Source organism: Giraffa tippelskirchi, chromosome 8 (assembly GCF_054371585.1).
Source record: "Giraffa tippelskirchi isolate mGirTip1 chromosome 8, T2T-mGirTip1v1.2.pri, whole genome shotgun sequence".
Classification (NCBI taxonomy): Eukaryota; Metazoa; Chordata; class Mammalia; order Artiodactyla; family Giraffidae; genus Giraffa; species Giraffa tippelskirchi.
The window spans coordinates 98,678,110-98,694,565 of NC_137282.1; the positions used below are offsets into that span (position 1 = coordinate 98,678,110).

General features: G+C 39.0%; 1 protein-coding gene and 1 long non-coding RNA gene across 6 annotated transcripts in view; both read right to left on the reverse strand.

Moving 5' to 3' along the window:
* The window catches only part of PDE4D (phosphodiesterase 4D), a 1,572,405-nt gene that overhangs the window by 392,778 nt on the left and 1,163,171 nt on the right, over positions 1-16,456 (reverse strand). The gene's annotated exons all lie outside the window — the stretch shown is intronic.
* LOC145519068 (uncharacterized) lies at positions 1,498-6,493 on the reverse strand. The gene is made up of 2 exons (XR_014063504.1): positions 5,769-6,493; positions 1,498-3,920 (listed from the first exon to the last, which is right to left on the reverse strand). It is a non-coding gene; the product is annotated as an uncharacterized LOC145519068 (long non-coding RNA).

Consider the following 16,456-nt stretch of genomic DNA (forward strand, 5'->3'; position numbering starts at 1 on the left):
CAGGAATCCAAACTGCCTATCCTTGTCCTCGTCAAGTCTTATTTCCAACGGCCCCTTTCTCAATGAGGACTAACCTGACTTCTGAACCACACTCTTGGTCTTACTTTTAACTTCCCTTCCTTTACACTTTCTTTCCCACTCGTAACCTTCTAACACATAACATAATACAACTTACATTTAACATTTATCACATCTTCCTGACTCTATATAAGCTACACAAAGCAGGGGCTTCTGTCTGTCTCATTTCCCTAGAACCTACAACGAGTGAAGTGAAAGTTGCTCAGTCGTGTCCAACTCTTTGCAACCCCATGGACTATTGAGTCCATGGAATTCTCCAGGCCAGAATACTGGAGCGGGTAGCTGTTCCCTTTTCCAAGGGATCGTCCCAACCCAGGGATCAAACCCAGGTCTCCAGCATTGCAGGCGGATTCTTTACCAGCTGAGCCAAAAGGAAAGCCCTACAATAGAACCTACAATAATGCCTGGTAAATAGACCGTATTCAAAAAACACTGGTTTAAGGAATGAATAAAGCATTCATAAAAGAGCCAAATACAAAAATATAAATTATACACATATAATTACAAGTTTTTTATTTATATATTTTATTCACACGTTTTAAAGGTTTTATTTGTATATTTATTATACACATGAATATTTGTATATTTATCACATTTATGAATATAGAACATCTATTTCAATTTTTAGCTAGAAGTAAATCATTTTACTTTTAATTAATTTTGAAGACAGAAATTGCAGTAGTCAGTAAATCTGTTGGCTAATATTTCCTCCTACCAGGTACAAGTAGAAGCATGGAATCTTCTGTGGTTGATTAGGGCCATATGACTAGCTCTGGCTAAAGTTATGAGTCATAAGTGGACAAGCATGAACTGATGGTGTGAGAACCTCCAGACTGTCCTCTTTCTGCCAAAGTCTGAGATGGCAACTCTCAGACAGCCTCTATCCTAGTGAGGTAGCTAGCTCCTATGTACTGGGAAAAAAAGCCAACCTTTGTTGTTACAAGATTCAGAGGCTACTTGTTAAGGCAACTCGACTCAATCCATCCTGATAAATAGAGAAATTATGCATATATTATTAGACAATTACACTCAAAGGCTTATTAAAAATGTACTATCTGTACTCATTCTGAATGCCCTTTTCGAAATCATTGTGTTTCTGCTGGTACTTAATTCCATAATTCTAAATAATATGTTTATGTTGTTCTTTCATGATTCTGAAATTTTTAGCTATTATCTATTAATTTATTGATATATTAGTTTATTGATTTATTAGATATTAACCTACTAATATATTATAGAAATATTTAATTCTCTTTGATCTCCCTTCACTTCTTTTATCTAGTTAAATCACAATTTTCAATTAAATTAATAATCACTGTTTGTGTATATTTACTATGTAAATCTTACTTACTACTTATGTAGTAAGATTATATTCCTCTCATGGTATAACTTTTGTTTTTCCTGGAGTTAATAATTATCTTTCTTTTCTTCACATGTAAAATTTTCTTTTGTATTAAATTTTTTTTGCAAGTGAGAGCTCCTATTTACCATTGGGTTAGCTGAGGCCTCCAATGAGCCTTTATTCTTTTCTTCCTCTTCCTCTAGGAGTGTCATTCCTGAGGGAACATCCTCATAAACCCCCTATACAAAAATTTCAGAGCATGTTTCTCAGAAAATCTGACCACAACATACGTATTCCTCTCATCACTTGTTTCAGCACCACATCACAACCCCACGTCTGCTCTCTGAGTCCCAGACCTCTCCAATAACACTTCTCCAGAACATTAACACTGAGTATTCTGTGGTAGGAGCTGTGGTTGAGAAGGGGGAGTTCAACGGGACATGGTAATCTGCCTTCCTATTCCCATGCTCTTCCATTTATTTGTTTTTAAACTTTTACTTATTAATTTATATCCTTGGCTGCTATGGGTCTTCGCTGCTTTGCACAGTCTTTCTCTAGTTGCAGCAAGCAGGGGCTACTCTTCATTGCGGTCTGTGGGCTTCTCATTGCAGAGGCTTCTCTTGCAGAGCACAAGCTTCAGGTGTGCAGGCTTCAACAGTTGCAGCACTCAGGGTTTAGAGGGCAGGCTCAGTAGTTGTGGCACATGGGCCTAGTTGCTCCATGGCATGTGAAGTCTTCCTGGACCAGGGATCAAACCTATGTTCCTTGCCTTGGCAGGTGGATTCTTACACACTGTGCCACCAGGGAGGTCCACCCTTCCTTTTAAATCCCTCTATTTAATTGGAGATGATATGAACACATATAGTCAATTCACTACCATTAATCAGAAGTTCATAGATGTTTACATTATTCATGCAATTGTTCTTCTCTATTAACATGAATTAAACATACTTTTATTTATTAAAAGCAGAAAAGGGCATAAGAACAATTCCCAAACTGTGGCATGGAATATTCATTTTTGAAATTTTAAGAGTTCAGTTGAATAATAAAAATAAGGAAAAAACTAGAGAGTCGAATAATTTGGAAGATATTGGCTTGACAATTTTGAAGAAAAACATTTTTTTTCCATTACCGGACTTCTGAGAACTTTGGATATAATAATTGGGATGTGCCAATTCTAGAACATAAGGGAACATTTGCAGAAAAATTGAACCATTCCCCCCAGACATAAGTTAATATCAGAGTAAGTCATCTTTTAGTATACTGCTTGGGAATCTGCACAAGGCATCTTAAACTGAGTTTTATACCAATCACAATGTTTTTATTACTCCTACAAGAATTGCTTTAACTTAACTGGAGAGGTATAATGAATTGGTAATCACTTGAAAAACAGTAAGATTGTACTGAGGAATAAAACACTTTTACTCACTTTCAGGTGATTGTCTTTATCTACTAGATCAAACTGCCTAATAAATTAAAATTAGTTACAATATTTGAATTATGATCATTTAATGTAAAATTTCCTCTTCCAGAATATTCTTGACCAGAAGTCAATTTCTCACTACCTTGAAATTTGTTCAAGAAATGTGCTTATTTTTGAATCTATCTTTGTGTCTCTAGTTCAGCTTGTGCCAAAATGTTCTCTGGAGTACTAAACCCATTAGATCCTCTGAAAATAAAAATGTTCCATATTTAACAAAGTTTAGAATATTGTGCACATGGTATCTCTGGAGATTTAAAATATTTATTTAATCTATTAAAGACTTTACGAATCTTACAGATAGACATCAGTTTTATTTTGTGAATCACAGCTTACTTGACAATAGAATCGTTTTGCATGTAGAGCCTGTCGATATTATATGGAACTAGTATTCTACACAACTTACTTTGGGACATACTGACTTAAGCTACTAGAGTTCTTAATAGTAAGAGATAAAGGAAACGTAAAATACCATAAATATTAAATGGGAGAAGGCGGGGCAAAAGGTGATAATTTATGAATGCTCCCTACTTCCTAATGAGAAAGGAAGAGGGAACCAAGAACTACCAGTTTGACTGAATGGATCTATTGAAATGTATGGTAGTATATGGTTCAGAATCTTTTGCTCAAATATATCAACCTCATGCTGCCAGGGCTTCATTTACTCATGAAAATGGGTTCAAGGCTAAGATGTAATACCAAAATATATCTTTTATTTTGGAGAGAAAAAACATCAAAGACTTGACACACCATGAATGACAGAAGCCTAATATTAAGATGTTACCTTTGTTGATGTCAGGAACTTTAAGAAACTGCTGCTACTACTGCTAAGTCGCTTCAGTCGTGTCCGACTCTGTGCGACCCCATAGACGGCAGCCCACCAGGCTCCCTTGTCCCTGAGATTCTCCAGGCAAGAATACTGGAGTGGGTTGCCATTTCTTTCTCCAATGCATGAAAGTGAAAAGTGAAAGTGAAGTCTCTCAGTCGTGTCTGACTCTCAGCGACCCCATGGACTGCAGCCTACCAGGCTCCTCCGCCCATGGGATTTTCCAGGCAAGAGTATGGGAGTGGGGTGCCATTGCCTTCTCTGTTAAGAAACTAAACTCTATAAATATTGCTTCCCTAGTAGCTCAGATGGTAAAGAATCTGCCTGCAATGTGGGAGATGAGAGTTCTATCCCTGGGTTCAGAAGATTCCCTGAAGGAGGGCATGGCAACCCACTCCAGTATTCTTGCCCGGAGAATCCTTGTGGACAAAGGACCTGGCGGGCTACAGTCCATGGGGTCTCAAAGAGTCGGACATGATTGAGTGACTAAAGCACATAGCTGAAAGACTCAGACAATACGGCTAAAATATTTCATCATTATTTTATTCATCTATATATTTTATGAAATTATATGACCATGAGCTTCTGGAGATGAAATAATAGGATCAAATCTTTGTTTTCACCCCCAAATCTGCTAGACTTCCCTGTGCATTATGTAAAATATATGAGTTTAAAATATGAAGTCCATCAACAGGTTTATGAGTAAACCTCAGGGGAGCTGTTGAAACATCTGAAATTATATGCAAAATAATGTGCATATTTGCATTTCTCAAGGGAGTAGAATCATAGATTTAATCAAATTTTCAAAGCACCCTTAAACCTCCAAAAAGAGATAGATCACTTGAAGAGATAAATCTCTAAGGACTCTTTACTTTCTGATCACAGTTATGTTTTATGGCAAGTGTCATAAGTCATATTTATGATATTTAGTAATATCTTTGCTGGGACCTTTATTTTTAGACATTTAAGAAATTTAAGAATAAAACATTGTAAAGTCTACAACTAGTTTATTGAAACTGGTTAGAATAAACAAATTTTATATTTGTATTTTAATTTGCATTAAAACAAAAAGTTTTAATACAAATATTTTTATTCTGCAGCAAGAGCAGAGAATCACTTTATCTAGAGATCTTATTTGAGGGAGAAACTGAACTGCCCACAAGATGGCTCTCTATCATCTTGAATATTTGAGTTCACCAAACCAACTTCTCAAAAAGCTATTTCTAACATCTTTTAAATTTCCTATGGACAATAAATGGTTCTCCGACACTGCTTTATTTCTGTGCTGGGATATCTAACAATGCCTGACAAAGTGTTCCTGTTTTTCTAGCGAATCAGTTAATGAACAGACATTTCAGACATTCACAGTTTGTATTTTAATAATTTACTTATTGTGCAAATAAGATTTACACAATTTACTATATTATTACCACCTTATTGTGTCTCTTACATACAACAGCCTGGTACTATGCATGGTAATAAATTTTTTTATAAAAGGAATTAACACTTTAAAAGCAAATCATGACTCTTATTTTTCAGGGAAGACAAAATTTCCGTATCAAAATATTTCATGGTATATTTAAATTAAAAATGATTAGTATAAACAAATTATAGATGTACAAAGAAGAAGAGACAACAGTGTGGGTTTCAATAGGTAAAAGACCTTGTGGGGCTGGACTATAAAGAACTGCAAAACTTGTATCAGAGAAGTTAAGGGGGAATATTCCAGAAAGGGCAAATATTACAAGGAAAAGCTTGGAATGATGTGGTCATGGTAGGCAAGAAAATCATTTCCTTGTAGTTAAGGTTGGCTGAATTATAGAGTGTTGAAGCCCATTCCAAGGGGAAGGAAAGGTAACTAATGATTATTTAGGATATACTATGATACATAACAGTAATTAAGTGATCCCTCTACCTTAGTGATACATGCATGTACCTCTTACTAAAGTATTGGACCTGTGGTGATGTATTGGGATATTTCAAGGGTTCAGTTCAGTTCAGTCATTCAGTCATGTCCGACTCTTTGCGACCCCATGAATCACAGCATGCCAGGCCTCCCTGTCCATCACCAACTCCAGGAGTTTACCGAAACTCATGTCCATCGAGTTGGTGATGCCATCGAGCCATCCCATCCTCTGTTCTCCCCTTCTCTTCTTGTCCCCAATCCTTCCCAGCATCAGGATCTTTTCCAATGAGTCAGCTCTTTGCATCAGGTGGCCAAAGTATTGGAGTTTCAGCTTCAACATCAGTCCTTCCAATGAACACCCAGGACTGATCTTCTTTAGGATGGACTGGTTGGATCTCCTTGCAGTCCAAGGGACTCTCAAGAGTCTTCTCCAACACCACAGTTCAAAAGCATTAATTCTTCAGTGCTCAGCATTCTTCACAGTCCAACTCTCACATCCATCCATGACTACTGGAAAAACTATAGCCTTGACTAGACAGATCCTTTGTTGGCAAAGTAATGTCTCTGCTTTTTAATATGCTACCTAGGTTGGTCATAACTTTCCTTCCAAGGAGTAAGCATCTTTTAATTACATGGCTGCAATCACCATCTGCAGTGACTTTGGAGCCCCAAAAATAAAGTCTGACACTGTTTCCACTGTTTCCCCATCTATTTCCCATGAAGTGATGGGACCAGATGCCATGATCTTAGTTTTCTGAAAGTTGAGCTTTACTTTTTCACTCTCCTCTTTCACTTTCATCAAGAGGCTTTTTAGTTCCTCTTCACTTTCTGCCATAAGTGTGGTGTCATCTGCATATCTGAGGTTACTGATATTTCTCCCACCAATCTTGATTCCAGCTTGTGCTTCTTCCAGCCCAGCGTTTCTCATGATGTACTCTGCATATAAGTTAAATAAGCAGGGTGACAAGATACAGCCTTGACGTACTCCTTTTCCTATTTGGAACCAGTCTGTTGTTCCATGTCCAGTTCTAACTGTTGCTTCCTGACCTGCATACAGGTTTCTCAAGAGACAGGTCAGATTGTCTGGTATTCCCATATCTTTAAGAATTTTCTAGTTTATAGTGATCCACACAGTCAAAGGCTTTGGCATAGTGAATAAAGCAGAAATAGATGTTTTCCTGGAACTCTCTTGCTTTTTTGATGATCCAGTGGATGTTTGCAATTTGATCTCTGGTTCTTCTGCCTTTTCTAAAAACATCTGGAAGTTCACAGTTCACGTGTTGCTGAAGCCTGGCTTGGTGAACTTTGAGCATTACTTTACTAGCGTGTGAGATGAGTGCAATTGTGTGGTAGTTTGAGCATTCTTTGGCATTGCCTTTCTTTGGGATTGGAATGAAAACTGATCTTTTCCACTCCTGTGGCCACTACTGAGCTTTCCAAATTTGCTGGCATATTGAGTGTAGCGCTTTCACAGCATCATTTTTCAGGATTTGAAATAGCTCAACTGGAATTCCATCACCTCCACTAGCCTTGTTCATAGTGATGCTTTCCAAAGCCCACTTGACTTCACATTCCAGGATGTCTGGCTCTAGGTGAGTGATCACACCATTGTGATTATCTGGGTCATGAAGGTCTTTTTTGTACAGTTCTTCTGTGTATTCTTGCCACCTCTTCTTAAGGTGTTTCTTTTTTAACTGTTGTATGAAATTCCAGTATATAATCACCAGAAGAAGAAAAAGATACTCAGATAGAAAATCAGAATTAAGGAGGTGAGCTGTAAGCATAAGAGGAGTTTTAGTTTCTTTGTGATGCTTCTCTATCTCCTCGGAGAAGAATGTATCTTGGTAAGGTTTCTGCTCCCTGGTGTGGAGTGAGAGTCAGAACTAAGACTTTTCATAAGGCATGGAATTTGAGTAAAATGGCTCCTATAATAAGTCAGATTATCTAGTCTCATGCTGTTTTGATTTAACTTATTTCCTTTTGTCAGTAAAGTCTTATTAAAGAATGTCTGTTTTGTCTTAGCTGTTGACTATAAAAAAAAAGAGAGCTTTTCTGTTTTTTCCCCATATTTGGATAAACTGGGTTAAGAGGAGCAGTCTCTACCTTACCAAAAGATGATGATAGTGAAAACAACAATGAGAAAGACCTCAGGAAACAGAGTTCATCTTAGGAGACAAACACTGAAGCATGTGGTCTAGCAGCTCACTCCAAATTCAGAGCGTTCCTTCATTCTAACCTTGAGCCCCCAATTTACAAGTCAAACTGTCTGCTCAACATCCCCTTATAAGCATTTCAGTTTAATATGTTCCTAACAGAGCTTCTAATCTTTCCTCTCCAAGCCTTATTTTTCCTGTGTTGTCTCATCTCAGTTTTTGGCAACTCCATCCTTCCAGCTGCTCAGCCGAGAACTGTGGTCAACCACCATTATTTCTCACGATGATTGTCCCCCTTACATTATCTCTTCCTTCCTTTATCCTCCTGAAGTTTACTTGAAATTAGCAGTTACAGTGAACTTATTAAAGCTCGCTCAATGCTCCTTGCTGGCTTATAGTTTCACTCAGAATTAAGACCAAAAAGAAGGTCCACAAAGATCTTCATGAATTGCCAGTTACCTGCCCCTGCCTCTACCCCCTTCACCCACTTACAATTTTTCTCCAACTTTCCTGGTGGCTCAGATGGTAAAGAATTCACCTGCAATGCAGGAGACCCAGGTTCAATCCCTGTATTGGGAAGATCCTCTGGAGGAGAGTATTGCAACCCATTCCAGTATTCTTGCCTAGAGAATCCCCATGGACAGAGGAGCCTGGAAGGCTATATAGTCCATGAGGTTGACAACTGCTGGACATGACTGAGTGACTAACACTTCTACTTCTTTTTCACTGTCCCCACCCCTACTCCACTTACGTTTCATCTCCAGCTTTGTCTCTTCCTGTGTTGCACTTTGCTACTTTACCCTAGTCTTCAGGGCTTCCTGACTGTTCCTCAATCACAGCAGCAAGACTCCTTATCTTCCTTCTGCTTAGGACACTCTTCCCTCACTTACCCACCTCCTTCATGTATCTGATGAAATTTCAACCTTTCAATGAGATCTTTCCTAATTATCCTACTGCAAATTCCACCACATCCACACACACTCATTAACTCTTTCCCTGATTCTTTTTTCTTCATAGCATTGATCATAAAATCACTTGCTCCCCACTCTGTGTTATTTTCTTATCTTTTTCCCCTGAAAAGAATATAAACATCACCAGGGTCTACTTTTTAGTCACTGTTGTAACTCCTCCAACACACAATAAATCTTGGAATTTAGCATGCCTACAATAGATATTTATTGAATATAAAACTTTTAAAAAGTCTTAATTTCTTTGTTCTCCTGAAAAAAATCAGACCATCTGCCAACACTGGCATGCATTTTCACCTGGCAACATCTTTTAGGAGCTTTGAAGTAGTAGCACAGGCAGATGAGGGCACACTTCCCTTTGGTCAGGACCATCACCTGCCTCCTCCATTTGCATTACATGCCTGGCCCCTGTCGATGTGTGAGTTGGGACCTCTGATGGGAGAGCTTGAATGGAGAGTAAGAGGATCACATGAGAAATTTCACTATGTAGCCTGGGAGTACTGTGTAGGAGTGATACAATGATCTTAGACATGGTCATGCCAGTATCTTCTGTCCAAGTCTATGTATAAATGAATGAGGTGTGTGTGAGGTTAGGTTAATATGCCAAGGAATTAAGGACAGATGAAGCAGAGTTTGAAGGCAGGAAGAACAGAACTTGACAGTTGGCTGGATATTGGAAATGAAAGGAAAGAAAGAGCAATGATGACTGATACTTCTAGACTGGTTGATGAAGAGCATGGTAATTCAGTGTTAGAAGAGAACTTGGGAGAGTCAGCCTAAGAGATCAGAAGACCTACATGTAAAAGAAAAATACACGGATATTGATGAATATAAGTTAAGTGTGAAGACACAGATACAAAGGTATTCAATAATGAAAAAGAACTCTGAGATCAATGCCAGAGATGAGGATTCAATTTGGCATCATGTTTATATACCACCTATGAAAAGACACATGATGATGAAGGTCATCTCAAGAACAGAACATAGAGAACAAGAGTCAAAAACAGGGCATGGAAGAAAAGATTCACAATTATAAGTCAAGTGGGTGAAATGAGATTTAAAGGCAAAAGTCCTTTCTGCCCCCATCCAAAGGACACACACCTAGTCAAACACAGGTGCTCGTGGCGCAGCGTGCCGAAACCGGCTGCTTCCACACTCTGTGTGTGTCCCTTCTCTGTCCATTCCGCATCTAAGATAATCTTATCCTAGTGAACACATTATAAATGGCACCATGAATATTTGAACAGGTTCCTTCCTTTCCCTTCCCTGACTTTGTATTTCTAGACCATATATGTACTCTGTGTAAATCTCTGAGCAAAGAGAAAGTATGTCTATCTTCTGGCTTGTAGAATATCAATTTTAAAAAGACTGGATTTTAAATTTAAATGCCATATAAAATCCATCTTCTGTAACAAAGGGCAGCACCAAGGACAGCGCTAAGAATATAACAGGTGGTCTCCATTCTTCTCCTTTCCTCTGAAACTCAATTAAAATCAAAGTTTTATCATTCTAGAATAAAGGTGTTTTCATTACAAGTAGAAGACAAATGTGATCAAAGTTCTCTCCACACTCTTTAAAAAAGTTCAGTCTGTAGAGTTGGAAGTATTATTTTTATTCTGTTATTAATTAAGGGCCATGGCCTTTGAAGTCTAATGTTTAAATGTTGGGTACTCATTTCTTTGTATTGAAGGGGTCATAAGGCATTTACCACCTATCATGCTCTGAAGGAAGGTTTCCTTTGAGTTGCTAGAATGTTATTTTGGCTGCCAAACAGACCCACAGAGGCCCACTCTCTGTATTGGCAGATAAACGACAGCAGATGGAATCAAACATGCACTCTGTCTCCTCAGCAAGCCGGCAGCCTCAGAAGAAGGGATGTGCCCCTGAAGCATTATGCAGGTTGTTCCACTAGCATCAGTGTCACTGTCATAGCTGGTGAAAGGGAAACTGGCAAATCACTATACATAGCAGGCAAAGTGCCACCCTCACAAATTCTGTAGGCACATTTTCTTCACTCATATCTTGTCATTCTGCTGAGGGCAGAATTCTGGACCAAGATGTTTTGCCATCCTGGAATTTTTTTTTTTTTTTTTTTTGGTTCAGTGTATAGAAAGAAATGCTGAAGCTGAAACTCCAATACTTTGGCCACCTGATGCAAAGAGCTGACTCATTTGAAAAGACCCTGACGCTGGGAAAGATTGAGGGCAAGAGGAGAAGGGGACGACAGAGGATGAGATGGTTGGATGGCATTACCGACTAATGGACATGGGTTTGGGTAAACTCTGGGAGTTGGTGATGGACAGGGAGGCCTGGCGTGCTGTGGTTCATGGGGTTGTAAAGAGTCGGACACAACTGAGTGACTGAACTGAACTGATAGAAAGATAATTAACATTAAAGCATTGAGGCAGGTGTTGTCATTTATAGTCATTTCATTAGTGCTATCAGTGTAGCAGGAAATGAATACCAAAGTGAATCAACAATTTATTGAGTGTATACAATCTTACGTGTTTACTATATCATCTCTTTTACTACTGTTAGTAAAAATAATAAAAGCTAACACTTTCATAGTGCTCACCATCAGCAGGGCACAGTTCCAAGGTCTTAAAATATATTAACTTAAAATTTTTTTCTACAACCTTATAAGCTTAGCATTATCAACCTCATTTTAGATGTAAGACAAAACTATAATAATAGTTATTACTCATAGCAATACTAACAGCAACAAAAGCTAAACATGAGTAGTTACTATGGGTTAGTTACTATCATACATATTTATCTGTGTGTATATATGTATATGTATGTACATAAACATATATGAAAGTAAAAGTGACAGTCGCTTGTTATGTCCAACTCTTTGCAACCCCATGGACTGTAGTCCATAGAATTCTCCAGGCCAGAAATACTGGAGTGGGTAGCCTTCTCCAGGGGATCTTCCCAACCCAGGGATCAAACCCAGGTCTCCTGCATTGCAGGTGGATTATTTACCAACTGAGCCACAAGGGAAGCTCAATAAACATATATATGTGTATGCATATATAGGTCTATATCAAATAGTACATACATACACACACACACACACACACACACATATATATATATTTATGCAAACTTTTAAAATTCTCACAATAGCCATGTAAGTTTGGCATTATTATTTTCATTTAGAAATGAGGAAACTAGTGACAGTAATAATGAATAATGTCAGTAATAGTATTAACAGATAATTCTGTGAGTTTATTATGTGTCAACAAGATTAGTATCTGCAATGCAGATATCATCTTACTTAGCTTTCACAGAGGTTGACATTACCATCCTGCTTTTAGAGATGATGAAACTTTATGAATCCAAAGACAAACAGCTAGTAAGTGGGGGCTTGGGTGTTTAACTCAGATCCTGAGGCCCAAACCTGGCCCCGTCACCAGTGTGGTGAGGCCACAGACAGCACACTCTGGAGACACAGGTGTGAGTGAGACAGGTTGTGACCACAAGGAATTAACACTGAGTGAAATTTGTTTTACAACATTATGACATCCACTAGAAAATCTGTTTTTCCATCTATTGTTTGAGGGCCCACTACCTGCCAAGTGGTGCACAAAGCAGCGGGAGAAAGGCGAGAGGAGTTTATATACAGGCTGCACCTCCACAGGAGCTCGTGACCCCGTGGGGGAGAGAGAAGTGTAGGTGAGTAATACGAGAGAGCGGCGAGAGGGCAAGAGTGGGATGAACTGCAGAACACCAGGCCTGCGGTGTGGAACTCCACAGGATCTCAGTGAAAGGAGCAAGCTTCTCCTGGGCTCTGTGTCTCCATTGACTCCACGCAGCTCTGCTGATCGGAGGAGGCAATGGCCCCCCACTCCAGTACTCTTGCCTAGAAAATCCCATGGACGGAGGAGCCTGGTAGGCTACAGTCCATGGTGTCGCTAAGAGTCGGACACGACTGGGCGACTTCACTTCCGCTTTTCACTTTCCTGCATTGGAGAAGGAAATGGCAACCCACTCCAGTGTTCCTGCCTGGAGAATCCCAGGGACGGGGGAGCCTAGTGGGCTGCCATCTATGGGGTCACACAGAGTTGGACACGACTGAAGCGACTTAGCAGCAGCAGCAGAAGCTCTGCTGAGTTCACTCTTGAAGCTTGTGAATTTCTCAATTAACAGAAGAGAGAGGGCATTGGCTGTTGCTGCTCAGCAAGAGAACTGCGCTGCTCTAGAGGGAAAAGTCTGACATAGCAAGATTCTATTTACTCCATTTCCAACACACCTGTCTTTCAGGGAGCCTGGCAGTCCAACCAGCCAAGTGAATGCATGCTGGAAAGCCCTTCCTTTGGACAAAGCACATGACTTTCCTGTCAAATCAGGGAGCCCTCACAGCATATGTTCTGCCAACCCTAGTGAAGGTCAAACAATTCTGGATGCTTTTGAATCAAAGCGAATTTTAAACCTGCAAGCTTGGGTTATGGTAATTCTGAGAGTGAAGGTGTGACGGTAAACAAGTCAGACGTATTCTATAAAGCACTGCACAGAAAATCAACTTCTTCATGCTTATTTCCCTCTTTGTAAAGAGGATTACCTCCTCTATGTGTGAATTCAATAACTCCTAGTGATATAGAGACTTCTTTTTATCCTGATTTTTTTACACGAGAAATGAGAAGATGGGAAGTGAAAAGCATTAGCTATAAATCATCTTCAGAGAGCTGCAGCAAGGTCAACCAACAGCGGAACAGCACACTGCCTTTAGTGTCTATAACCGCAATCATCAACCAGCACTGAACCTGCTGGTCTGACAGTCCAGATGCTCATGTCTCCTCTCTCCTGAAAGGTCAGGCAAGCCAGCCTCACTCCTGCCAACAAGGAGTACCATTATTCCTGTCTCTACAGCTAGTAATGATGTTAAACCTACCAAGTATTAAAGGGAAAATGGCACAACCCACTCAAATATTATACAACCCCAACCCAAGATATTTAGCTGTGATTGGGCTAACAAATACAGGACATTTATCATATTTGAAAATTTGGTTGCTTTGGTTCCTTTTAAATTAACTAATGAATTATTTAACCCATTTTTTGCCAAGATTGTACAGGACAGCTTAGAACTAGTGACAGGGGTCTATGGTGCCACCCCTCTCATTCTTTCTGAAACTCTTTTAGTCCTTTCTTCTGCTATATAACTTGACAGCTCTAACTGAAGCAGAAAAACACTGACTTCTGTTTTATTGACTACAAAGCCTTAGACTGTGTGGATCACAACAAACTGTGGCAAATTCTTCAAGAGACGGGAATGCCAGACCACCTTACCTGCCTCCTGAGAAATCTGTATGCAGGTCAAGAAGCAACAGTTAGAACCGGACGTGGAACAATGATGGACTGGTTTCAAATTGGGAAAGGAGTACGTCAAGGCTGTATATTGTCACCCGGCTTATTTCACTTATATACAGACATTATGTGAAATGCTGGGCTAGATGAAGCACAAGCTGGAATCTAGATTTCCCGGAGAAATGTCAATAATCTCAGATATGCAGAAGACACCACCCTTATGGCAGAAAGCAAAGAGGAACTAAAGAATCTCTTGTTGAAAGTGAAAGAGGAGAGTGAAAAAGCTGGCTTAAAACTCAAAATTCAAAAAATGAAGGTCATGGCATCCAGTTCCATCACTTCATGGCAAACAATGGAAACAGTGACAGACTTCATTTTGGGGGGCTCCAAAATCACTGTAGATGGTGACAGCAGGCATGAAATTAAAAGACGCTTGCTCCTTGGAAGAAAAGCTATGACAAACCTAGACAGCATATTAAAAACCAGAGAGGTTACTTTGCCGGTAAAGGTCCATATAGTCAAAGTTATGGTTTTTCCAGTAGTCATGTATGGTTGTGAGAGATGGACCATAAATAAAGCTGAGCACTGAAAAATTGATGCTTTTGAACTGTGGTGTTGGAGAAGACTCTTCAGAGTCCCTTGGACTGCAAAGAGATCAAACTAGCCAATCCTAAAACAATCAGCCCTGACTATTCATTGGAAGGATTGATGTTGAAGCTGAAGCTCCAATACTTTGGCCACCTGATGCGAAGAACTAACTGATGTTGGGAAAGATTGAAGGCAGGAGGAGAAGGGGACAACGGAAGATGAGATGACTGGATGGCATCACCGACTCGATGGACATGAGTTTGAGTAGTCTCCCCAAGTTGGTGATGGACAGGGAAGCCTGGTGTGCTGCGGTCCATGGGGTCACAAAGAGGTGGACACTACTGAGTGACTGAACCAATTAACTAACCTCTAATTGACTTCCCATTATGAACAATGAGGATTTCACACTTAAGTCATCTCACTTCCTCACTTCCTTCTATCTTCTTAATGTAGTTACATAACAATTGATGGTTAAATGGAAATTCAGCTTTTATCTTTTTACCCCTGGGGAGGAATGTTACTATAAGGCAAATAGTGTGCCATGATTATGTTCCATTTGTTGAATAACCTTTTTTTTTCTGGAGTTATAAACTGCCTCCTTTTTATTTGCTTAATTTTAGGTAGCATTATCACTAATTATTCCAGAAATCTCTAAAGTAATTCAAAAAATTCTGTGTACTATATTTTCTGCCTGGGTCAAGCAGATCAATTATTTTATCAGTTTCCTCACAATTGAGTGATGAGTTAGCTAATTTTAGAATGCCAGGTTGCAAATCATTTTCATTTAGAATTTTGAATGCATTGCTCCATTGTCTCCTAAGCATTAATATGCTTTTTTAGAGGATAAAATCAATAGTTCATGAATCACTATCAGAAATATCAAGATATATCTTTTGTATGCATTTGTTTTCTTCATTGTTCTAGGTACTTATGGGCCTTTTTAATGAAAAATATATGTTCTTCAATTTGAGGAAATTTTTCTGTTATTTCTTTGATGAGCTCATTTCCTCTTTTTCTTACTCCAGCTCCTAGTATCTAGAGCTTACTCACAGAACTGTTTTTATAATTTCCTTCTGTTGTTCATCTTTTTATCTTTTTGTTGATAGATTTCTAAAACTTTATTTTTCAACTCTTCTATTGATTTTTTAATTTCATTTATCCTTGTCTTAAGTTTTAATAACTGTTTTTCTCTTGCTAATTTTGTATGTTACCATCTTATTTAATGAATTTAATAAGTTTATTCTCTTGAGAATATCATATTTTTCCTGCAACTTCCATTTGTTTCTTAAATTATCTATTTATGTATTATTTTCATTTGTTTTATACTTTATGTTGGGGAGTTTCCTTAGAGGAAAACTTTTATGTAGGCTTGGCAGTCCATTCATTTTAAAGAGGGAAATACTAAAATGCTGACTAGAAGTTGTGCATGTCTTAGGTGGGCTTGCAGAGTCTTGGGATTCACTGTAGGTTAACTGGGAAATAAAGAGCCTTGGATTTTTCACTGGGCAGTCATAGAATGCCGATATCTGTAGGTCTCTTCTCTGAGTGGTGATTCCATTTTTTTTAGAGGATTCTTCAACCTCCTGTCTTGGCATTATGAGCCTAACTGGCAGAGTTCTTGTCCCAAAGTGCTACAAGGAAGACAGAGCTTTTCCATGCATCTGATGTGGGCTTCCCTCGTAGGTCAGTCAATAAAGAATCTTCCTGCAATGCAGGAGACCCAGGTTCGATTCTTGGGTTGGGAAGATCCTCTGGAGAAGGAAATGGCAACCTACTCTAGAATTCTTACCTGGAGAATCAGGCTACAG